This window comes from Triturus cristatus, chromosome 7 (assembly GCF_964204655.1).
Source record: "Triturus cristatus chromosome 7, aTriCri1.1, whole genome shotgun sequence".
NCBI classification, from domain to species: domain Eukaryota; kingdom Metazoa; phylum Chordata; class Amphibia; order Caudata; family Salamandridae; genus Triturus; species Triturus cristatus.
The window spans coordinates 263,204,699-263,229,013 of NC_140590.1; the positions used below are offsets into that span (position 1 = coordinate 263,204,699).

Sequence of the window (24,315 nt, forward strand, 5' to 3'; positions counted from 1 at the left end):
AGAATGTCAGATGTGTTACTCTGTCCCAGTGCAAAATAACAATTTAAATACCAGTATTTATTGGTTTTACAGCTCTATTCATCCCAATATAGGGTGTCAGATCACATTACAGCAAACATACACATTATATTGACAATAAATCACACAAGTTTGTAAATCATTGCACAGGATGTGTTACACAAGACAGTGAGGGTTGCTGGGTGATGGAGTCACATATCCTTCAGAGCTTACTCTTCTATATTAGAAGCATTACAATGCAACTGTGTGTAACACAAGGATCTCTGTGTTCAAAGCAGTAACCCACTTACTTACCTATCTACATAAAATAAAATCTGCCATCTGCATGTTACATGATGCGCTTTGCAGGAGGTGCAATAATCCTGTATGCTACTTTAAGTCAAAACTATGACTAGACAAAAACAGATCTTTCCATCAAATGTGTTAACCACCAGGCAGCTTAAGCAATCACATACATCTACATGGAAATGTGCTGCACATGGAATATTACACCTGGTGGGGTAGGCTGGCAGCAGAGTTAGTTTGTCAATCTTTGGGTAAAGGAACCTGTCACGTGCAGTGATGTCACTTCCTGTTATGTCACTTCCTGCAAAGCCACACGCCGTAATGTCACTTCCTGTGATACTACCTAATATGGAGAGTCCCCCCCCCTCCCCTCCCCCCCACTTTTTTTTTGAGGCGATAGCTGTGTTGTCTGCTAAGGCAAGGCAGTTACCAACTGTGCCTAGGGAGACATGTGTACAGCCATGACATAGGCAATATACTTATACTTCGGCCACCGTGAATCAACAAAATCACTAGTGCACACAGTTTTGAGGCAGCTGTTTGAAGACGCATCGTGCCAGTTGGCGTTGTTCGGCGCAAGGATTAACCCACTTCACCGTGCACGTGCCTTTTCTATCCAGGTAGAGTTAGTCAAGCAGTGTTAACCAGGAATCCTCGGAAATGGAGGAGGGTGGAGGTCAAAGGGGCACAGTCTTTTGGGGGAGCGAATCAGATGAATGGTTTGAGCTGATACAAAGGAGGTTGTTGCCCAGATATAGGATTTGCACTTTGGGGGAGGAAGTACGAAGAGAGAATTTGGAAAGTTTAAATGAGGGCAGGGATACCTATGTGGAATAAGACTTGTCATAAGTTGAGGCGATACATTTATATTGTTGCAGAAACGAGAGATCAGACATTTAAAAAGAAGTTGAGTAGAAAATTGAGACCGCTTGGAATGGCAAATTATGGAAGAACTGAGGAAATAAGAGAAGGGAGTGAGGAGAGAAGGGAACTGGGAGAGCGAGTTGGAAAACGAAATTAGATTTTTTTGAAAGGTTGGAATTGGTTGTCAATTTTATGTTCTGGCTTGACCGTGCAGTTGTTGCCAGCCAATTATACGACCACCACTAGAGGGGTTTGGCTCCGCCCACATGTTGGGAATCAGAAGAACATGTTGCAATTGGACAGACATTGACTGCTTCCACTAAAATGTGCTTAGTCTAGAGCAGCTGTGATCATTTAATTTATCAGGCTGCCTGAACTTTAACTTTCAAGGGCATGCACAGGGCATGGGAATTAAAGGGTCTTAGTTAACTAGATAATGTATGTTGTTTTTTCTCTCTGGCAGCTGCACAGGTGGGGAGTCATTAACCTACATGGCGTTTACGATTTGGCTTGACAGTGCAACTGCCACCTGACCTTCTAATCTAAACCAATATTATTCTACAGGTCTTTGGTTCCACACAAATGCATATCCATCCCCATACTGTTTACTCTCAATGATTCACTGGATCATACAACATTCCTTCAAAGCCAGACCTATTAGAATTGCCAATGCTTGTTAGATGCTTTGAGCAGGGTGTTTTGTTGGCCGGCAGTCTCTTAGTGGGAGGCTTTTCATGTGCGCTGAAGTTCGGAACCAGAACCTCAATGTTAGTCGAGGTTGGTTAGGTTAAAGTATAGCAGAAGGATTGGACACGTTCCTGAGTGGCCAGGCCAATTTTGGGAGGAAGGGTTTAAACAGATCAGGACCATTATGCCTGAAAAAAACAGTTTAACAGGTTGGGGGTAGGAGCAATTAGCAGAAGGAACAATAGGCAAGTGGCTGAGGGATGGTAGGACAGGCATGTGAGTTAGGTGGAAGTAGCAGAAGGATCAAAAGCGGCATGTAGGCCACTAGCCACAAGTAGCTAGAATAATAGTGGATTATTAGGACATTTACTACTTTCCAAGTAGTGTGTAAGGTATACGGGCCAAGTATAACATTTTGTAATGCAGACCCATCCACACTAAAACATCAGTTTATTTACTATTGGGCTGTCTGTTGTGGTTGCACTGACCTCCCCAAGATGCACCTGGGGATGAAGTGGGGGTAGAGAACTCCAACCCATCTGTAAGCCATTTGAACAGGTGATTCAGTCAAAGACTGCAATGCTAGTTAGGTGTGAGCTTGTATTTACAGTACTCGGTTTCTTTCTTTTTTAGGTATGTTTGTTGGTTGGGATCACGACATATTGGGCGATTTGGTATGATGGATAGGCTTGAGTAGATTTTGGTTGTAAATAATTGAGCTGTCAGTGTGATGGGGCAGCAAGGGGTGCCATATGTGTGAAGGTAAATAGATTAATTGCTATACGAGGGCGTTTAGGCTGAGGTGTTGCAGGGCTGGCCGTGCTTCTGGGCAGACAGGGACATGTTGGTAGGATCTTAAGGGAGGGATAGGATGTGAAGACAATTCATTGTATTAAATAGGTTTCTCCCTAGTCTGTAAGCTGATTTGGCCAGAATCGTATAATACGGCAAAGGAATACCCATCACATTAAAGCTCCCATTTACATACTATTGAAGTGTCCATCGGGACTGCACTTACCCAGCAAAGGAGATAGGAACCAACAACATTACAGAGAGGATTGTGAACCAGATACATGCTAGTAGACAGAAGAGTGGCTCTCTTTCTACCCAGCCCTAAGGAAAGAGATTGAAAATACAAAGCTGCCAATTGGCCCAATCGCCTGTGTGGCATGCCTTTGGCCAGTCCTAGCATTTTAGTCACTAGCATGTTGCATTCCAGAAGCTGCAATTTCACATTGAAAGGATAGACCAAAAAACTCCCCATCATGGAATAACAGACTGAAATACTCAATGGCACCCAGAGCCTTAAAATTTAGAAAGTGCAGGACACGGATGGCTTTTAAGGCAAATTCTATAAATCTTGTGCACAAAGCCTTATAGATCGACTCTACGCACTTTACAGACACTTTGCCAACTTGAGTACCATTTGCCACTACATTTATCATCTCCAAAGACGGCAAGGATAATTTTGAAATTAAAAACTACCAACCCATCATACTAATAAACCTTCAATGCAAGAACTATGCATAAATTCTAGCTTCATGTCTAGAAAAAGGTACTAAACAGATCAATCGAAATTCCTTAAAACTGTAGGAGGGCGAGCAATAATATTAGACTATTTTGCCACATACTTACTAAAGCAATCATTCAATCAATCAGGGAATTGTAAGCATGTTACTCACTGTAGTAGTTTCCTATATGTATATTGACAATTGTATTACTGGCAAACTTCTCTGCTTCATGTAAACTGTCTGCAGAGTGATTACTACACTCACCCATGAGGGTCTCAAGGCGCTGGGGGGGGGGGGCAGATCTGTTTAGCTGAAGAGCCAGGTCTTGAGGGTCTTCCAGAAGGTGTTCAGGGAGAGGGCGCGTCTGATGTCTGCCGGTAGCTTCTCTCGCATTGCAGGTCTTGGCCGCAATGTGAGAGAAGGATCTTCCGCCTGCTCTGGCTCTGCAGATGTGCGGGGATTCGGCCAGTGCGAGGTTGGAAGATCGGAGGTTTCTTTTGGGGACGTGGAATTTGATTCCGTCGAGGTATTTGGGTTCGATGTTGTGTAGGCATTTGTAGGCGCGGGTGAGGGTTTTGAAAGTGAGTCAGTTCTCCACGGGGAGCCAGCGGAGACTTCGTAGGTGTTGGCTAATGTGTTCGTGTCGGGGGGATACCGCGGACGAGTCTGGCGGCGGTGTTCTGTATTGTCTGCAGTTTGCAGAGTAGGGACTTGTTGATGCCGGCGTAGAGTGCGTTTCCATAGTCTAGTCTGCTGGTGAGGAGTGCGTGGGTGACTGTCTTCCTTGACTCAGGGGGGATCCACATGAAGGTCTTGCAGAGGGTGCTGAAGTAGCTGGAGGTGACGGCGTTGACCTGTCGGTTCATGGTGAGGGATGAGTTGAGTACGATGCTGAGGTTCTTGGCGTGGTCTGAGGGTGTAGGTGGGCGTCCGAGGGCGGTCGGCCACCAGGTTCTGTCCCATGCAGAAAGGGTGATACCGAGGACTTCTGTCTTCTGGGCGTTGAGCTTCAGGCAGCTGTTGTTCATCCAGACTGCAACGTCTTGCATTCCTTTCTGGAAGTTGAGTTTAGCAGTGGTGGGGTCTTTGGTGAGGGAGAGGATGAGCTGGGTGTCGTCGGTGTAGGATACGATGTTGAGCCCGTGTTGTCGGATGATGGCTGCGAGGGGGCATGTAGATGTTGAAGAGGGTGGAGCTCAGTGATGAACCCTGTGGGACTCTGCAGGTGATTTCGTGGAGTCGGAGGGGAAGGGTGGGAGTCTGATCCTTTGGCTTCTTTGGGTGAGGAATGATCGGATCCAGTCTAGGGCTGTTCCTTGTATGCCTGCGTTGTGTAGTCTGGCGACTAGTGTGCGGGGGGAGATGGTGTCGAAGGCCGCTGATAGGTCGAGTAGGATGAGGCCTGTGGAGTGGCCTTGGTCCAGAAGGAGGTGGATGTCGTCTGTGGCGGAAAGAAGGGTGGTCTCTTTGCTGTGGTTGCTTCGGAATCCGGATTGGGGCGGGCCGAGGACGGCATTCTCTTCAATGAATCGTGTCAGTTTCCTGTTGACTGTTTTCTCTGCAGCTTTGGCTGCGAAGGGGAGGAGCGAGATGGGCCGATAGTTCTTGAAGTCTGTGGGGTCAGCTGTGGGCTTTTTGAGCAGGGGTTTGACTTCTGCACGCATCCAGTCATGTGGGAAGGTGCCTGCTTTGAAGGTGGTGTTGATGATGCGTTGTAGTTCGGGTGCGATGGCGGCCGCGGCTCTGTGGTAGATGTGAGGGGGCAGGGGTCTGTTGGGGCTCAGGAGTGGATGCTTTTCATGGCCGAGGCGGTGTCTTCGGCTGTGATCGGTGTCCAGTTGGAGATAGTAGGCTGGCTGGTGTTTCTGGGGGGACGTCTTTGGTGCCTTGTGGATGATCGATTGAGTTGTCGTAGAGGTTTTTGATCTTGAGGTGGAAATAGGTTCCCAGGTTGTCGCACTGAACTCGTTGACTGCCTCAGTTGCACTTGAGGCTGACAAAGCCTTCAACAAGGCTTCTTGGACATTTTAAGGGGCTGTTCAACAATTGTGATTTAGGACAAGACTTTTGTAGGATGACCCCGGCCCTCTACTCAAATCACAAAGTTAGTTTGCGTATAAAGTCAGTCAGTCAAAAAGGCTTTATTTCGATAAAACATATCATAAAAGCTGGATATAAATAAGTTTTTTTTTCTTTTAAAAAAGATTTACAACAATCACTAAATTTCATAAGTTTTTAGCGAAGGGGTACATACATTCTACACAAGTTAAAAGCAATTAATACAAATTGGCAATAAAAAACAATTAAACATTAGATTTAAGCCTTTTGCTACGTAAATACCAGGCCCATGATAAAAATTTAGATAAACCACAGACATATAGTGGGCGTGAATCTGACGTTAAGATACGCAAGGCCTCAATATGTGACCTAGTACCTAAGAGCCGACACAGTGCTTTGAGCCACTTTTGTCTGGGTTTTACATACTCCGGGCATTGGAACAGAAAATGCGCTAGGGTCTCAGTGCTGGTTGTACAAAAAGGGCAAAAGGCAGTTGTCTGAGCCGGAAATTTCCATCGTGCTGTGAAGGCTCTTAGTGGGAGAGTCCCAACTCTAAACTTGAAATAGAGAGCTCTATCAAACGGTTTCTCAATAATGTCCAGATAGAGTTCCCGAATGGGTAGGTCCTTGAACTTCAAAAAGTCCTCCGAAAGTTTTCCCAATGACTGGTCAACATATGTTCGGGACATAACCCAATTCCAATATAAAGTCTTTAGAGTTGCCTTTGGAGGAGAGGATCTATCATCCCATGCTTCACTTAATCCAAGATCGATAAGTAAAGCTTTTACATCTCTCAACCACTTTATTTTGTGCCATCCCGGTGATACCATTATTTCGGACAACCCTTTAGCGTATTTGGCGAGTTCTGGGACTCGCCACAGCCGGGCCCATAAAAGCAATGGCCGGAGTTTTGCAAGATCAGCTATCGGGCGACAGCCTAAATCAAGCATCAACGGTAAAGTTGGCGTGCCCTGGGGGAGCAACATCAATGATCTGCAAAATTTGTTTTCCGACTTTGAGAGTTCGTCTATATTGTGGGCACCCCATAGTTCAGCTCCATAAAGAGCAGAACTAACTCCTCTTGCTTTATAAATGTCTATAACCGGGGCTATCGGTCTTATTGTGCAGAGACGTTGTTCCTTTAGTAGGGCCCCTGTCACCCTCTTATGGTTTAGAAGCATTTTGGTTAAATGGGGGGTCCATTGCATTGTTTGTGAAATGCGTATTCCCAAATAATCAAATACCCTCTCCCTACCTAAGGGTACTGAGTTCAGGACAGGGGGTCGGGCAAGTTTTTTGGGGGGATTCATCACCAAGTATTTGGTTTTGTCGGTATTAATGACCAATCCCCGCTCCAAACAAAAGGTCTGAAAATTGTTAAGGAGCTTCTGAAGGCCCATTGGGGATTTGGACAACAAAAGCGTGTCATCCGCAAAAAGGAGGGTAGAGACACGCTCGCCCGCCACGGATGGTTCATCTGAAGGATCTTTTAGCAGATGCTCAACCACACCGTTGACATACAAAGCAAAGAGGGTGGGAGTAAGAACACATCCCTGGCGGACCCCTCTATCCACCGGGATTTTGTTCGTTTTTTCGCCCTGTGTACCCCATCTAATTTGGGCAAAATTACCTTCATGGAGCCTCATCAACATTAAAAGAATATAGCGTGGGAGGCCCATTTTATGAAGGACTTCCCATAGAATCTCCCTAGGCACAAGGTCAAAGGCAGTCTTTAGGTCAATGAAAGCGAGATAAAGACTGCCTTTGCCTATAACCACAACCTTCCAATAGATCAGCATTAATCTAAATACTTGCTCCATTGTGCCCGTACCTGTTCTAAACCCCGCTTGGTAATTGGAGAGGATATCATTATCTTCAATCCATTGTTGGATCCTCCCCAATAAGACCTTCCCAACAACCTTCTGGGTTGTATCCAATAGGCTTATAGGGCGGTAGTTAGAAGGGTCGTCCCTTAAACCCTTTTTAAAAATAGGGACGACCTCTGCTCCCTTCCATGATTCGGGGATTGCCGCACCTTTATGGATAGCAACAAGCAGGGAGTGTATAAACTTCCCCCACTTTGAAATATCATAGCGAAGCAAGTCGCCGGGAATACCATCACGCCCGGCCGCTTTTTGGGGCAAGATAGTATTGATAGCAGACTCGACTTCTTTGATTGTGAAATCGGGCTCAATCATATCGCCCTCTAATACAGAGTAATCAAATGGTGCTCCGATGCTAGACCCTTGTAGGCGAGTATACAATTGGGAGAAATGGGTAAACCATGCTTGACTGGTAATACTACATGTGATATGGTTACTATCTGGTCTATTCCTAGCTCTGATAGTATCCCAAGCAGAGCTAGCCTTCCTCAAGGTATGCCAATACTCATCCTCCCAATCCTTTTTGGCACTGGCTATAACCCGTTTGTAATTCTTCCTATTAGACTGTATTAAGGATTGTGTTTTGCCCTTAATTGCTTTAATTAGTGCTGTTTTTGCCTGCCTACATGCAGGTGTAAACCAATCATGAGTGCCCTTCGGCTGTGGATTCGTTATAGATTTACCCCGGGGCACTTGTTCAAGAAAAACTTCCCCTATAGTTTTAATTGCTTCTTCAAACATTAGTGTTACCCTACCTGTTGCAAGGGGAGTTTGAGAGATAGCATCAAACTCTAATTGAGAGGTTAATAGAGTTTGGTCTATAAGATGGAGTTTGATTTCATCTAGAGCTATTTTATTCCACTTTAAACGCCGCCCACAATTAGATAGAAGGACTTTAGGGGCAGGCTTATGAGTTAATCTATTTATTTTACTAGGCCACAGATCGTTGAGGATTAGAGACAACGGGTTATGATCACTTTCAATAGTAGGTAGGACCGTCATATCCTGGACCGAGTTCCAAAGTGAAAAATCAAGAAGGATATAGTCGATCCGTGAGGAGCAGTTCACCCTATTGTAGGTGTCAGCACCCATTGAGTCTGAAACCGTGAGGCCATTTGCAGCTCTTAATCCAAACTCCATAGTCAATGCATTTAGCTGTATCACCCTTTGGGACCACTTTTTAATTGGTTTAATAGTTAATGCTGGTATGCCTCTTTTTAAGTCATCTTCCACCAGGTCCAAAATGTCCTCGGTCGCGAGGGGCTCATATGAGCAGTTAAAATCTCCCGCAACCAAGACCTGAGCCCCATCACTGCAGGCTCTGAGCTCATTTTCGAGTAAGGTTACTGTAGGGGAGATAGAACCATTTTTAGAACCCCTGGCATAAACATTAAATATTTCCAGGGCTCCCCCCCCCTATTAGGACCTCTCAGTAAAATTCTTATTATATCAGAGCAATTGGTATTTTTTTGTGTGATATTACATCCAAGCGTGATGCTTACCCATATAAGGAGTCCCCCCGAGGGGCGGCCCTTCCCTGTACTTGAGGGTATTGCGGGCAAAAAGAAGGTAACATACCCGACTTTATGGAGGGGCTTCAGGCTCCAGGTCTCCTGGAACATACAGATCTTATGGTCTTCTACCAGAGAATTCCATTCTGGCAAGCCCAACTTCCTATTTATGCCAGCCAAGTTCCAACTAATAATTTTAAGTGGTTCCACAATAGGATGAATACAGCTTAATGATAGATCTAATTGATCTCTAGGAGAATTAACCACTACTTTGGTTTGATTAAGAGTGGAAGTATAATGGAAAGATGTTTCCAGATCCAGAGTGCTTCCTTTATCCGCTGGAGGGGACACCAAAGGGAAAAGATCAGTGGGGTTGGTTTGTAAATACAAAGGGGAATAATGGATACGTCAAAACCCTAAATTGTGGTCAAAAAATTCCCCCTTGTAGCCATAGCTAGAAGAAGCACAAGGGTAGTACTCATTCATATGCCTACCCCAAAATCTATTACTCTGAACTGGCCATTGGATTTGGGGGAACTTGACAGGGATAAAAGAAATCTAAGACAACTACTCTGATTGTGCTACTAGAGGACTCATTTTGGTGGTTACAAATGAACTTCACGGCATGTGCATCACGAAAATTAACTATAATACAGTCACCAAGGGCCTCCTTACGTCTATTGCCTACCCAGCCAACCCTTCTAACAAACAAAACCTTCCCATCTAACTGTCTAGGGAGAGGACAGGTTTTATTCAAGTGATAGATGGTTTTATTTTTCAGTTCGGAGTATGCTTCTATCTTGCCAGATGGCAGCTGAGGGACTCCTACCAATACTACCACATAAGGCATGCTGGCTGAAGGTAGGTCAATATTGGGGGGACTAGACTGTTCATTGTCACCCCTGTCCACACCATTTGACAATTTTGCCCTCACTTCAATTGCATTCTTAGAAGTGGATTTATCACCAAGAATTTGTGGAGATGTGGCAGGACTGACTCTCTTACTTCCAGCAGTAGCTCCATTACTAGGGATGTTAAAGGTAGCCTTAGGTTGGGAAACTTGGTCGGCTCTTGACACCTTACTAGCTTTTGTTGCTAAGCATTTGCTCGTTTTATTTCCTTTTTTCGAGCTTAATGCAGAAGAATTATCACTGCCCACATTCCCAGTGGTAACGTTATTATTTTCTAAAATAGCAACAGTGTGCGTTGGCAATGGATCTTGCAACTTCTGTTCCTTAGAGGTAGAGCTATTTTTTACATGCAGTTTAATAAGTGATTTTAAGGAAAAAAAGTTGTCAAGGATATCTTGCTCAAGCCTATCCAACCTAGTTGATAAAGCTTTAAGCCTCTCATTGACCGGAAGTAAGAGAGACTTCATAGTTTGTTCAATGCAGTCAATTAAAGGAATCTCTTGGGCACGACTTAAAGGGTGTTTCCGGTTTGAAGTATCGCTCTGGAGTAATATGGGACCAATATTAGTAGTTTCGTTATTAGATTGCACCGGGGGTCTTCCTGCCAATGCTTCAAACCTATGTGAGGTTGAATCTCCAAAAATAACACCACCAGTTTCAGATATTATAACAGAAGTGTCAGATAAATGACTGGCACCAGAGTTTTCAAGAGTTATCTTGCGCTTTTTGGATTTTTGGTGCTTTTTGTTTTTTGTAGTTCCCCTACCCCCACTAGATCTTAGGTCGAAGGAATTTACCCTATGAGGTAGCTCAGATCTAAGCCTAGTAGACTGACCTCGGGTGATTACATGAGGCGAGCTTATGCTTTGGGCATCCTCTGAAGTCCCAGACAAATTAAGTGGCCTCGGACAATTGATAATTAATTGAGAGCCACCTGAAGGGGATGCTGATATGATCGGCGACTGGGATAGCCTTGAATGGGAGGGCAAAGGGGGTAAATTAGGGGACACATTATTATCCATAGGAGACACATCTACGGTGTCAGGAACCTGACGAGTCATTGGAAGCAATGCAAAGGAAGGTAATAGGGTAGAATCCTGAGAATTGGTAGTAAGTAATGACAGGTCGGGATTGGGGAGGGGAGGGAGACAACCCGTAGGCAATGACAAGCGACGCTCCGTACTTTCGATGGCATTTGCCACCACACCAATCGTTTTTTGTAACATACGGTCTATCGCAGTTAGACTAGGAAGCTGTGGTGTAATAACATTTTGGTTGTGGACAAGTGAGGTTTTATGGGTATTGCGCTTTCCCATTTTACGAGTTCTAATGGGGGGTACAAACCATAAACGTTTTACACAGGGTTAGGAACCAGCTAAACAACCATAAAAGTATAAACAACAAGTAAACTACAGTGTAATATTTACCACTCCCCAATCACAGTTTGCTATAACACAAGTTACAGGTACTACACCAATAGCCACAGTATACAAGTAATTAGACAGACCTTTCGTACTGAAGTACACAAAAGAGTAGGGCTCAGAGGAATGGCCCAGCCCAGCCTCTTCCGGCCGCTAACGGCCACAAACAGTCCCGCCCTTGTCCCGGGCTTCTCCCGGCGCCGCCCGCGCGCGTCCCGCGAGGCGGGAGTTCAGTTTCAAATTTAAGCGCCACTGGGCGCGAGATGGCGGTAACGACGTCCGGCCGCTAAGGCTTCTGGGGTGTGTAGTCTCCCCTCACAGCGGCCACGCCCTTAGATGTGGCGGGGCTGCGGCGGCGGGGGAGACCCGGAAGGTTCAGAGATCACGGGAATTCGCCAGGGGCTCAACACAAAGTCCACAATGTCCGCAGTAAGCACCAACAGGTAATGTGACCACACTGTTCGCAAGTTTGGAAACAATGACTCCCACTCGGCCGGAGTTCAGTTTCAAATTTAAGCGCCACTGGGCGCGAGATGGCGGTAACGACGTCCGGCCGCTAAGGCTTCTGGGGTGTGTAGTCTCCCCTCACAGCGGCCGCGCCCTTAGATGTGGCGGGGCTGCGGCGGCGGGGGAGACCCGGAAGGTTCAGAGATCACGGGAATTCGCCAGGGGCTCAGCACAAAGTCCACAATGTCCGCAGTAAGCACCAACAGGTAATGTGACCACACTGTTCGCAAGTTTGGAAACAATGACTTGCGTATAAAGAGCACCTTCTCAAATTCATTCATCCTGAGACAGGAAAGAAGGCTAGGTTGCCCACTCTCTCCGCTTTTATTCCTCTTATCAATAGAGCCCTTATTAGAAGCAATGAGTCAATACCAAAATAAAAGGGAGTCACATCTTATCTGGGGCTCACAAGGCTGTAGCCTACGTGAATGATTTTCATGTGATCCCAATAGTGTTCCTGATGATCCTGTTCACCAAGGACATGGAGTTAGCTCTAACCTCCATAATGAAAGATCTCTAGATTTGCTTCCTGCTAAAAGTCCATTGCACATCCTCAACCCCCCAAAAATTAGGATTAAAATGGCAAGACAAAGCCTTACAATATTTCGGGATTTGGTTTGGCAGAGATTAGAAATTAATTAAAATTAAAAAAAACACTTGCCATCGTTAAAGAACTACTGCTATATTGGTCCCTAAAATGTATAACTTGGTGGGGGAGAGTGTGGAGACCATAAAACGAGGTTACCCACATTAATAAACTTCATTGCCTTATCAAAACGTTTCATGCTAGTTGATAAAAACCTCGTATCTGAGTTCATTTGGAAAAACAAAAGGGCAAAAATATCCAACAAAAAAACTCAAATTAGATAAAAACAAAAGAAAGGATGTACACGTCCAGAATTTATTAGCTATCAAACATTGTTTCTAGCACGTCAAGTTTCCTGGTAGCTAATTACACCACCATGCTATGGTCCATTGAGGCTACCAACAGATTCTGACTTAGTCCCTCCTTTCCCCTATAGAACTTGCAAACAATCAACAAAGTCAAGATCCCAAATATTCTTCACTCATAACATATATTTCAATACTACAGAAGCTTTAAGTTCGAGCGACCCAAAAAAATAAATATAGAACAGCTCCCCAAATCACTTCTCACGTCACTTTGGCACAACAATACAATTAAGACTATCTCACCTGTAAAGTGACTAAATTTTGGAATGACCACTTGGTTACCCTAAACCCCCTTCAGCCTGGCCTCTATATGAAACATACATTTTAAAGGACAAATTACTCCCAAAGACCACATTGGACAATTCAGGATACATATTAGCCCCCAGAAAAATCACTCAAATTCGGCCTCAGGGACTCCAATCTTTGCAGGAGCATGGATACAGGAGAATTAGACCATATATTAATTAACTGCAAATGCACCCTTCCACTTTAGGTTGATATACAAGCGTGTATTAAAAAAATATTTGACATACAGTTAATCATTAATCAACACTGCTCTTCTAAGCATAGTCGCTGCAGGTAACCTCCCACACCTTGGCCCACCTGCTATTACTTTGTTAGACCTCTTGCTAATGATGCACATTAGGCTTATCCTCACTGACTGGAAGAGCTTAAAGAATCTATAATTTCACCCTCGGTGGGCCTGGTTGTGCTTCACTAGAAGCGCTGACAAGGTCAGTGCGATCTAGACTGATGCCAGGGGGCAGAAAAAGTGATCTACCAGGGATGGGAATGTCCAATGAAATGGGAACGAGTGTGGGGGGCAGGACTGGCATATATGAGATTTTCAGGTGAGTGTGTGGGGAATGAATCAACTGTCTCTTGGGTGCATGGGGGCACTTAACAGACTGCAGGAAATGTTGGAGTTGGACCGTAAAAGCGCCCCTGATTATTGTACTTCAGATTTGTCATACTACAGGGGGAGCTATACACTTGCAATGTATGCAAAAAGTGCACAAAGTTGGTTTTGTGCCACTACCACATGAGCAAAGTTTAATGAGAAAAAAAAGGAGTATAAAACAAAGAGAAGGGCTGACAATGTCATAATTTGGAAATCACCTATAAACATCCATCCAGGATACTGTGGCATCTATCGATCTTTATATATACACACAGTAACCCCTAGTGGTTGTTAGGGGAGGGAAATAGAGGCTATGGGGTGTTCAAGGTAAGCTGGACTCCAAGTAAGATATGTACATACAAAAGAAGCTACCCTGAATATATATCAGATTCTGTAAGGCGCTCTACGCGTCCTTATGTGGGGTGCTAGGCATCTCAAAAAACGTGAAGGACTGTCCTCACACACCACCAGGTGTCATGCTTCATCATTGGCAGTCCTCGCTCTATTGATCTTTACCTTCAGAAATGCAAACAGCTGTGAGCTCCTACAGTCCACTTGCCAACACCAGTTATCACTTGCTAATTGGTTTCCTCACACTCACCCGGGTCGGGCTTAAAGGTGTCGGCCGCAATTGTGCCTCCACCTCCGCGGTTCCCCATTACTGCCTATTCCTCACAGCTGCTCTTCATGTTCTGATTTTTTCCCTTATTTGTAGGACTAAACCTGCAGCTTGACATAGGTACACTTATATGCAGTATAGAAGAATGTGGCCATCAAGGCTAAATTTAGCGGGTTGCAATCTTTCTTTAATGCTATATTTGATGTACCTTGGTTGATCTTTATATCTGCAATAACAAGCAATTGCAATGTAGTAGGTGTTGCATTACTGATAGTTTGAGGTGCTGGCGTTGCAAATAGTAATGCAACGCCAATAGCGGATACTTTCAGTAATGCGAAACCTAGTGAATTGCAAATGCTTGCGTAGTGAGACAGGAACCAGCATTGTATGTCTCAGTGCAGTACCCCATGCTGCTCCTAGAGGTCCCTAGTGAGCAAGGCACCAGCACTGCAAGTCTAGGGGCAGTACCACAAGCTGCTCCTAGCGGTCCCTAGTGAGCAAGGTACCAGCACTGCAAGTCTATGGGCAGTACCGCAAGCTGCTCCTAGCGGTCCCTACTGAGCATCAAACTTTTGGTCACATATGGTACTGCACCCTGCAGAATCTATGATAAATCCACCCTACCCATAATGCATTGCATGCAAGACAGTACCAGGAGTACATTCTAATAGCTATATCCATATATACAATTAGTAGCTTTGAAATGTGACAAGAGAATTATTATATTAATTTCGGATTAGGTTGTACTCTATGTGGAGCTGATGAAGGGAAATTTATAGAAGGTCTAATTCAAATGTGAGATGTATTAGCAAGTAAAGTAACCACTGACAACCTAGTTGAGGAGCAAGTCAGTATCCTGTCTGATGGCCTTTAAGAAAATAGTGCCTTGAGGCTGCAATTAAAACCCAGGGCTTAACAACACATGTAACAGGGGGTGTCCTCATGGGAGGTTACAAGAAGAGACAAGGCAGTACTAAGGAGGAACTACTAAGCCTAATGACCAATGAAAAGCCACCGTTTACAAAGGACAGGGACAGGAGCCAATTAAAAAGATGGGCGTAAAGTAGGCAGCGCTTTATGCCCATATCCTGAATAGCTCTCTTTAGTAACAACAAGGGCACCCAGAAAAAAGTCAACCAGGGACCCTGGGAATTAAGTAATTCTAAACAACAATCGTCCCTAGACAGAAAAAGAGTAGCATTAGTGATAAATAAGGACCCAATCAGTACTTATATTTTGAGAGACGTGTCCAGCCGGACCGAGGTCATGAGTTTTACTAATATAGTAAGAATAACGAAAAAAATTCAAAAGATTCATAAAGTGGGACACAAGCCTGTGTCCAGTACATACAATCAAAGTTTTTACAACATATCGGGTATTTGTGAGTGCTACTCTTTTTCTGTCTAGGGACGATTGTTGTTTAGAATTACATATCCTGAATAGAGCATGTCTTGTGAGACCTAAAAAAACCTTTTGAAATGAAAAACTCACATCATGTAATGCGCTGTTGGCTAAAGCGGCTTAACTAACCGATGGTGTCCGATGACACGAGCAAACTTAGGAGCTATGAAAGTTTAAGACCGTTGTGTAGGCGGCTCCTTAACTAGGCTTTCCTTTCCTAGATTTAGGAAAGATAATGGAGAGGTGAAGCGGTAACAAGAAAAGTAAGACTACAGACAAACAAATGCAAAGAAATGGCAGCTAAAAAGCCAGAACCAGTTAAAGATCTCACTTACCAAGGGACAATTTGCGGTCTATCCAGAATGAAGTCCAATTTCTCATGCCCAAATGCACGTCTGAGTAATGAGATATTTTACTGCAAAGATTTCAGGACCTTTCCAGTGATAGCACTTGCTAGACATCCAGCGCCCTACATATGTAGGGAAATCAGTATCTTAAGGTTTAAACCTGTAAAGAAACAGGTATTCTTAAGGTCTGCCCATTTAGGTACTAGTTTCACAGAGAGGAAATGGCATTATGCACCCTGCAGATGTAAGTGTACTACAATAGCAAACATTAACAAAGTCAATAGATTAGACGTGTGAGAGCCGACGTGCAAATTTAGGCAATTACAGATGCTAGGTTCTCTGATTGCATGTGGGAAGTGGCTTCTTGAATGAGGTATAACTGTCTCCAACTAAATGACGGAAAGACAAATTAGTTTATTTGGCGAAGCAGATATGGTTGAAAGATACATGGACTCACGAGTGGGGAACCGCTTCATTCCCAAAAAAGGCGATTAAATAAAAAACCTGAGCATTCTTTTCGATGATGCACTTTCTGCAGCTAACCATGTTAAATCAATTTGTAGGTCCTACATTGGCGTTTTTCACCTGTTTAGGAAAGGTTTTTCCTTGGGTTTCCCTCAACTGTAGAAAGTCCATAAGACAAGTTCCAATAATTAGCTGTTTAGACTATGGCAATGCTCTCCTTATTGCCACTAATGAGTCCCTTCTGTCAAGATTGAAGGTGATTCAGAAGGCGGAGCCCAGACTGGTCTTCAGTCTTCCTTCTGGCTCCCCCTCTGGTACATTAAAAAAAAAAATCTTTTTATTGATGACATTATGTTTAAAATACAAACAAAGTAACAGTATTGTATTGAGCATTACACTGATTCGGATCTTGTCTTTTCTCACCCAACTCCGTCTACTTTTAATCCACAAGTATGACTATTCTAAGGTGTTCTGTTCATTCTATGGCTGAGGATGGATGAGGAGTTGCCTGCGGGGGGTTCACAGATATTTCCCCTATACTCATTCCACTATCCCCATATTTGTGAACATTTTCTAGGACATCTCCTTGATTCGTATATTGTTCACTCCATCAACATAAGCCGATCTAGATCCCTTTTCCATGCTGTGCGTGTCAACGCCTCTTTTGCCCCCCATACCTTAGCGATGTTGCGTTTCGCTATCATCAATTCCAACGTCACCCAGGTCTTTGCTTTACTACCAAGGTCAGTAGGTTCCCAGATATTTACGAGGAACAATCTCAGCTTGTGTTCTATTTGGCTTTGAAAAATGTCTCCCACGCATCAAGTCACTTCTCCCTCGGGTACATTCTTATGATGCTCACATTGGCTCCCTATCAGAAAGCAGTATATGTTTAAGCTTCTTTGCCATGGCCACAGGGTGTTGTATGGTGAAGGTCCATCCTGTCCGTGTTCCAGGATAAGGTTCTACTAACGGGTTAGGAGCCTCAGAACTTTTAATACTGCGGAGGCTCTCCCCGCCTCATTCGGACGACTCATAACGGGGGCCATTCTTTCTCCTATCTGGCTGTGCATCATTAGAATATACAGCGACCCAAATTTGCACTTGTCAAAATGTTACTACTTTTTAAAAAACATTTAAACCATGGCTATTTTTAAGGTTTTAGCTGGACAGCACCCTTTTTGGTTAAAGCCTTAGTGCCGGGATACTCCTGCGGGAGCAAAGATGACATAACCTTGCTGTGTACATGCAGAAACGGTGTTTATCACATCCTAGCCATTTTCAGAGGTAAAATAGTCCCTCATGCTGTCCAGTGAAAGCACTTGCTAAAATGCAGAATTGATACACCAAAAAGTCAATAACATGAGGTGTGAAAAGGATACTTCTCTGGGTGGAGCCAAAATCTAATCTACGTATATGTTAAAAATTGGTGACAATAGGCTCTACACATATCTGTGCTAGCGAGACAGACATAAAAAGATTTTTTTTTTTTTACATGCACACGCACACACGAGTGCAAACATGGTAGCATTCACACATGCAGGGAATTACTAGGGAGAGAGGCAGGTGAGATTGCTGAGGAATTGAGACAAATCCGAGGTCAGCACTGCTTCCAAACAGCCACTGCTATGTGCATCCCTGGCAGTCAGTCAGCCTCACCTTTTAGGCAAAGGACTTCTGCATGCTCAGAATAGCATGTGAAGTGTAAAACTACAGCCTCCATGAAGCAACATTCTCACTGGCCGAAGGCCTCGCTTCTGGTCCAGGGCCGCTTGTCATCTACAAGTTAGACCTGCTGCTAGCCAGGGCTTAGCTCAGAGTAGTAAGGGAGTCCAGATACTGGGAGTAAATAGGAAGAACGATCAGACTGACACTTCCGATACAAGAATTACGACCCAGCTTCGAAGACTTACAGCTCCAGGCTGCCCCAAGGTCCTATGAGACACCTTGAGAAGGGCATTGCTTTGCAGCCAACAGGACTTTGTATTCTGGATTTCTGAACCCAGTATAAGACGGGAAACTGCTAGTCCCAGAAACCTACCTGGTGTATGCTGAAATGACATGACTGAGTAAAGTAGCCACAACTGGCATGGGGCAGGCATGTCAGGTTATACACCAAAGTGGCAGCTTCCATAGCAAATATTGCCACTTTGGTGAAGAAAAGTCCGTGCCCCGCAGGACAACTCTGAAAATGGCGGATTTCCTTCTGCCACTGCGGCGCTGGAACCAAATCTGCCAAAAATGCAGCTAAACAGACGGGGATTTTAAGACGAAATGTGCTGCAGAACAGGCATGAATCGGAGGCTGAGGCTGCATTTAAAGTGTACAGGATTGCTGTACGAGTAGCTAAGCCAGCGTGCATTTTTCTTTTCATTCCCATACTTGCACTCATTTTTTTTGTGAGTATGATCAACAAAAGTACAAGTGCCAGAATGGAAAGAAACAAAATCTGGATTTGATGTGTTACACTTGGAACTGGAAAATGTCAGAGCTCTGAAAAATGTGCAGGGATTAAAAAGGCTGTGCAAGAGGCTAAAAGGAAGACAGCCTTTCAACGCTAAAGGCGCTCCAAGCAGGCAGAGAGAGGTTCATGTATCACATAAAAGGATAGCAGATGGCTCCATGTCACTGAGACCACAATGCGCCAATTCTAGGGTTTCTTTATCAGGCTTCTAGGTTTAATAGGATCAGTTGAGATAACCAGCCGCTCAACTCCCTGAAAGCACAAGGTTGTCAATCAGAAGTTCTAGAGCACAGAGCAATATTGTAATCATTTCAATTTATTTGGAGGGCGCTAATGTATGGGGTCGCTCAAAGCAGAGGGACTTATGGGGGAACGCTTTGGATACTTCAAAGCAGGGAAACATTTAGAGACGGGGGTCTTAGGGTAACCAGATGGCTCCAGGTCACCGCTTATCTATTCATGGACTTTTCCTTTACATATCCTTGTCAGCAGGTGTTGGTCCAATTACAACTAACCAAGACTACAACTCCCAGAATGCACTATGTTAAAGAATAACCGAAAACCGGAAAAGTTGTGACCCAGTGACAAGGAGTCATCTGGTCACCCCAGGGTGCCTTGAAGCAGGAATGGGTTGTTCTTGGGACGCTTCAAAGCAATTTAATGGTTACCCTTGCTTGGTGTTTCCAGGTCCATCACACCACCATGTTCCAGTCCTGGTTTTCCATTTTATCAAACACTGTACACGGAGAGCTAACATCAAGTGAGTCCATTCGACTTAACTAAGACTGCAACTCTCACGATACACTATCATGTTATACGAAGGCTCAAACGTGATGTCCTCTGTCACATGTAAGGTCACCTCATACCAGTGGTTGAAGTGGGGGAAAAAAAGTAGGGGAACTGTGGGCAGAGAATCAGAGGGCGGGAATAACCCATGGATTGGGTCAATGGGTGGAGTGAGAGGTGTGGCAGAAAGAGCAAAATATCCCAATTTTTAGTATTTGTTTACCATTTCACTAACCGGTTACAGCTTATTACGTTATTTAATCTAACTAATGGATACACATGTTTATTTAAGGTTTAATATGAGTTATAGACATTAAAATACAATCACAAAGTGGGATGCGTTTCCAATCACAGAATGTCCCAAATATCCTTAAAAGAGGAATCGCAAGCAATTTGTCTCTGAGCCATAGAGTTTCTGTTATCAGCACTTCTCCTCTCTTTTTCCACAAGAGCAGTTCAAACATGAATGGCAAAATATCCTAGTTTGCAAATGCTTTCCACATAATTATGGCTCAGCCATATTTGACACATAAGACATCTGCTGCATAATCTGATGATTTTCACTAATAAATTGTTTATAGCTCATGCGAATCAAATGTTACTAAAAAATGTGACTTGTGCTGCTGTGAAGTGGAGGGCCCTTTGCAAAGGTTGAATGGTCACCTTTCTCACTGCTGCAGTTGTATGTTTCACTGGTACTAATAAGGAAAAATCTTTGCCGAGACTGTTAGCATGTGTAAAAACTTCAAAATAATATAGTATCAGAAAATTTACAGCACCGCGAATACCAGTGTAGGGTTTCAGAGCACTTTACATCACACATATTACACAGAGACAATCAATCATACTTGTGTAAATCACTGTATAGGAAATGTTACATAAGACAGGACTACAAGGTGTAGGAGTCACATGACAACCATACTAGTAGGCAGCATAGCTTAATAGTAGGGAGCATAGTTTAATAGGGATTCGTCTGGAGAAACACAAACTCAGAATTTAAAACGTAATACCATGGTTGGGGGTTCTCTTTAATAATAATTATTAATTTCTACCCAAATGAACCCTTTTTTGAAACATTAGGATAATCAAAGACTGGGGAAAAAACCATAACGCTCTAATTTATACCTTGCAGTTTGCACGCAGCTCTTACAGGACAGTTAATAGCTCACTGTTCTATGTTAGGATTTTAACTTATTAACTGCAAGTAACAATAGGGTCTCTCTGACAAAAGCAGTAACCCACTGACCTATTTACATTATGTACACTTTGTGATCTGCATGGTACATGTTTTTAGCAGCAGGCACATTAACCCTCTGCGCTTCCTTTCCATGAGTCAAAACTTCGACTAGACAAAAACGCCATTTCTCTCTACAAAGAACATTAATCACTGGAGTTCGCATGACATTTTTAATGTTGCCAAAAACTGTGGAGGCCAGGAAGGAGGCAGCAAGTGCTTTAAAACCATATTATACTTACAAGCACGACGCCCCCACCTGAGATCAGCGCCCGGTGCGGTCTCACTGCCCTAGAGCCACCCTGCTCAAGGGTCTGTGACCTCAGTGACAGAGTCACTGTCACTCTATTGTGTGCTGCTTCATAGGCCTGCCCGCAAGACTGGTGGTGAACTTCATGGATTGTGGTGGACAGGCCTTCAAGGTTAACCCACACTTGCCACTGCTAGGGTCCACCTGCTGGTGCTAAGACACCAGGGCTTTTAAGATCCTGCAGGGCCTTCTAAGGTCTAGCATGTGAATGTGCTCCCTCAAGGGGAGTGGTCTGGTGGACTGGTCATTAAGGCTGAACCTGGTTGCCCAGTTCCAAATTCAGCAGCTCTGACCATAGTGCCACATCCTACCCCCCCCACCCCCACTGATCACCATACTGCCCCACTGAGAGAAACTTGCACTGCACTGACCCGCTATAAACACCTTGATGTGGCTCAATTCAAATTGCGCACTAGACAAGAGCAATATGCTGCCTAAAAAAAAGTTAACAACATCCTAGAAACAGCAAACACTCATAAGTAAATCATGTCAAATGTAAGCAGGAATAACATGGTTACCTTTTTCCTTTTACACTCATTATTCAGAAATTAGTGAGTGCTTTTGCCTGAAAAGTTAAGGCCATGACTGTAGGGTCCAGAAGGAACCCGCTTAAATGCCCATTGCTTATAGCCTTGCAAAACGTAAGCAGTATGGTTTAAAAAGACCACATTGGTGAACACACAGCCGCTGAACACATTTTGTTTTCCAATTCTCCAATCAAGCAGGCATTTCAGTACCTGCAGGAAAGGTGCTCTTTCCCACCCAGGGAAAACAATGTTGTTCAAAGAAAGACGAGAAAACAAAAGTAGCGCTTCACTGGCAAACACTGTAAAGTGGCGCTAATATGTGAATAAATCAATCTGGCCACCTTGTAACCACTCTGTCTTGCTTTAGTTAGTTATTTTTCATATTTGGAATGTTTCATTTCTCTCCACCCCGAGGCTGCACTTAGAAATTGAAAAAGGTCAGAAAAAGACAACGTTTCAGGCAAAAGTGTTTTTCTTTTTAGGATCCATTTCACAGGGGAGCAAATAAACAAAAGGAAGAAAGAGCAGGTAATACCCGTTTCTTGCAGTCACGATTTTCACTGAATGAGGAGGAGCGAGACAGAAAGAGAGGGAACAAACGGGATTGGGGGAGGGGGGGGGGGTGGGCAGCTGCCGCAGGAGAAGTGGACACTGTCCTTGTCTTCTATGGGCACGAAGGAAAGGACAGAGTCCTTTTCCTTCTCTACCCGTTCCGCCCGTCCCCAAAAGCCGAGCCTTAAGTATCGGGTGTGGCGAATTCTGCAATCCGGGTGGCATGTTTAAGATGAGAAAGTAGGGGAACGGAATGTATGACATTAGAGAAGTAGGGGCACGCCGTGCCCTGCCGATCCCGCCCACTGCCTCATACACAGGGTTCAGGAAAGACACCGGGGCCAGGTTGCAGCTAAAAAGCCGGGACTTAGTTTTACCGGTTTTATAAAGCGGAAGTTCACACAGGATCTAATTCCCATGCAGTGATCAGCCATGCACTGCGGGTTCTCCAACAAGTCACGACGCGATTAGTTCGAAGAACGTCGGTATCTGTCTTCACGGGGTTTAAGAGTTCAGGCACCGGCCGGGCCCTGCTCTTTGAGAGCCAATGGCGTGCCAGCAATGGCTCGGCCGGCTCCTGCCCTGTGAGAGCCAATGGCGTGCCAGCAGGAATGGCTTGACCGGCCCCAGCCCTGTGAGAGCCAATGGAGTGCCAGCAATGGCTCTCGTCACAGGTGGAAATAGTCCACTCACCTCCGCACGGGCTGTTTCTGGAACCACGAGATGCCTGCATTGGACCGGGACTCCCCCCCCTAAAAGAGGTGTTAGGGACCTGAGGGCCTCCTACGTGAAGCGATTTGTAATATTGTCTCCAACAATATGTAGACAGGTGTGTGTAACGTGAAGGTGGCCACATTTGCTCTTTGCACCCATTTCCAGAATGAGTGTTTATAATACTCACGCTAGAGGTTTACCCATGCAGTAACCTCCCACGTGGAGTCATTTAAAGGGGAAACTGTACACCAGGTGTAATAGTGTACCCAAAAATCAAAAACGGTCTAAAAATGATTTTACATATTAATCCACGTTATTTACTGCAAAAGCAATAATTGGGCACACAAGCAGGCCAAGCAATGTGCGCAAACCGCTTTTGTTTTGGTTATTGCTGTGCAGTTTGGACACCCTCCTAACAAGTCTGTTGAAAGGTCTTCAAAAACTCATATAAGTAGTGGTAGTCAGTTTATCCCAATTAAGACTCCCAGTCATCGGACATTCTGGAAATTGTATCTTTGATTCAATTCATCTGATCGCATTGGACTGACACACTTGTTAGTGAGATGTTTTCACTAGAGACTGGAGAGCGGCTGAGCAGGGTCGTAGCCACTATTGGTGCAGCAGGTGCAGTGGCACCGAGGCCCAGAGTCCTGAGGGGCCCCTTGAACCCTGGCAATTGCTGTATTTACCAACAGCAATCAGAGGGGCCTTTCTCCTTGCTTGCACCCGTGCCCATGGGTATCCTTGCTATTGCTAAGCGTCTGAGCTGGTAGTTTCGACCCCGTATCTCAAGAAATATCACATCAGCTGAAGCTAAGGTTGGCGTCTGGACAAATTCTATTTACTGGTCTGTATTCTTAAGCTCAAGCAAATAAAAATGTTTGGAAAAGCAATGAAACAGGATATTTTTCCCTTCTGAAACATTAACCTAAAAGAGCAAACACATACAGAAATTAGTTTAAAAGTATTTGAGACCGTGCTAAATCTTTTCAGGATTTTTTACTAGTGCATATAATAATAATTGCCATGTTACAAAAGAATACTGAGAATTTTACACTTATCCCTTTTCACCCATCAGCTCTTAACTTTCTAGAATAGTAAAATGTAAACAAATGGCTGGTATTTTTTTTCTAAAAAAGGTGGCAGCCCTAGCTGAAACAGAGAGCTGTCATTTGCATACGTATTGTTTTGTTAGATGCAATTTACAAAGATGATTCTGGATTTTTTTACCCAACATGTTATTTTTTTATATTTCTGTTTACTAAAGCATTATGTTCCCCAATGCAACTGTTCATTGAGTTAATTAGCATCAGCCTTTTTTTACCAGTTCCTCATTACAAGTAGCCCGATAATTGGTGTGATATTTATTGCACTTGATTAAATCAAAC

The 24,315-nt window shown here is 44.2% G+C and overlaps 1 protein-coding gene across 7 annotated transcripts in view; it reads right to left on the bottom strand.

Annotated features, from left to right (window-relative positions):
* Positions 1–24,315, bottom strand: part of LOC146809365 (DNA-directed RNA polymerases I, II, and III subunit RPABC5-like) — a 142,895-nt gene that overhangs the window by 15,775 nt on the left and 102,805 nt on the right. Inside the window, exon 1 of one of the 7 annotated variants that reach the window (XM_085616174.1) lies at positions 22,591–22,727. The exons of 5 other annotated variants lie outside the window; for them this stretch is intronic. The gene's annotated coding sequence lies outside the window, so the exon portion shown is untranslated. Of the gene's footprint in view, positions 1–15,863; positions 15,980–22,590; positions 22,728–24,315 lie in introns of those variants that run through there. One more of the 7 variants, XM_085616179.1, reaches the window with a different exon arrangement.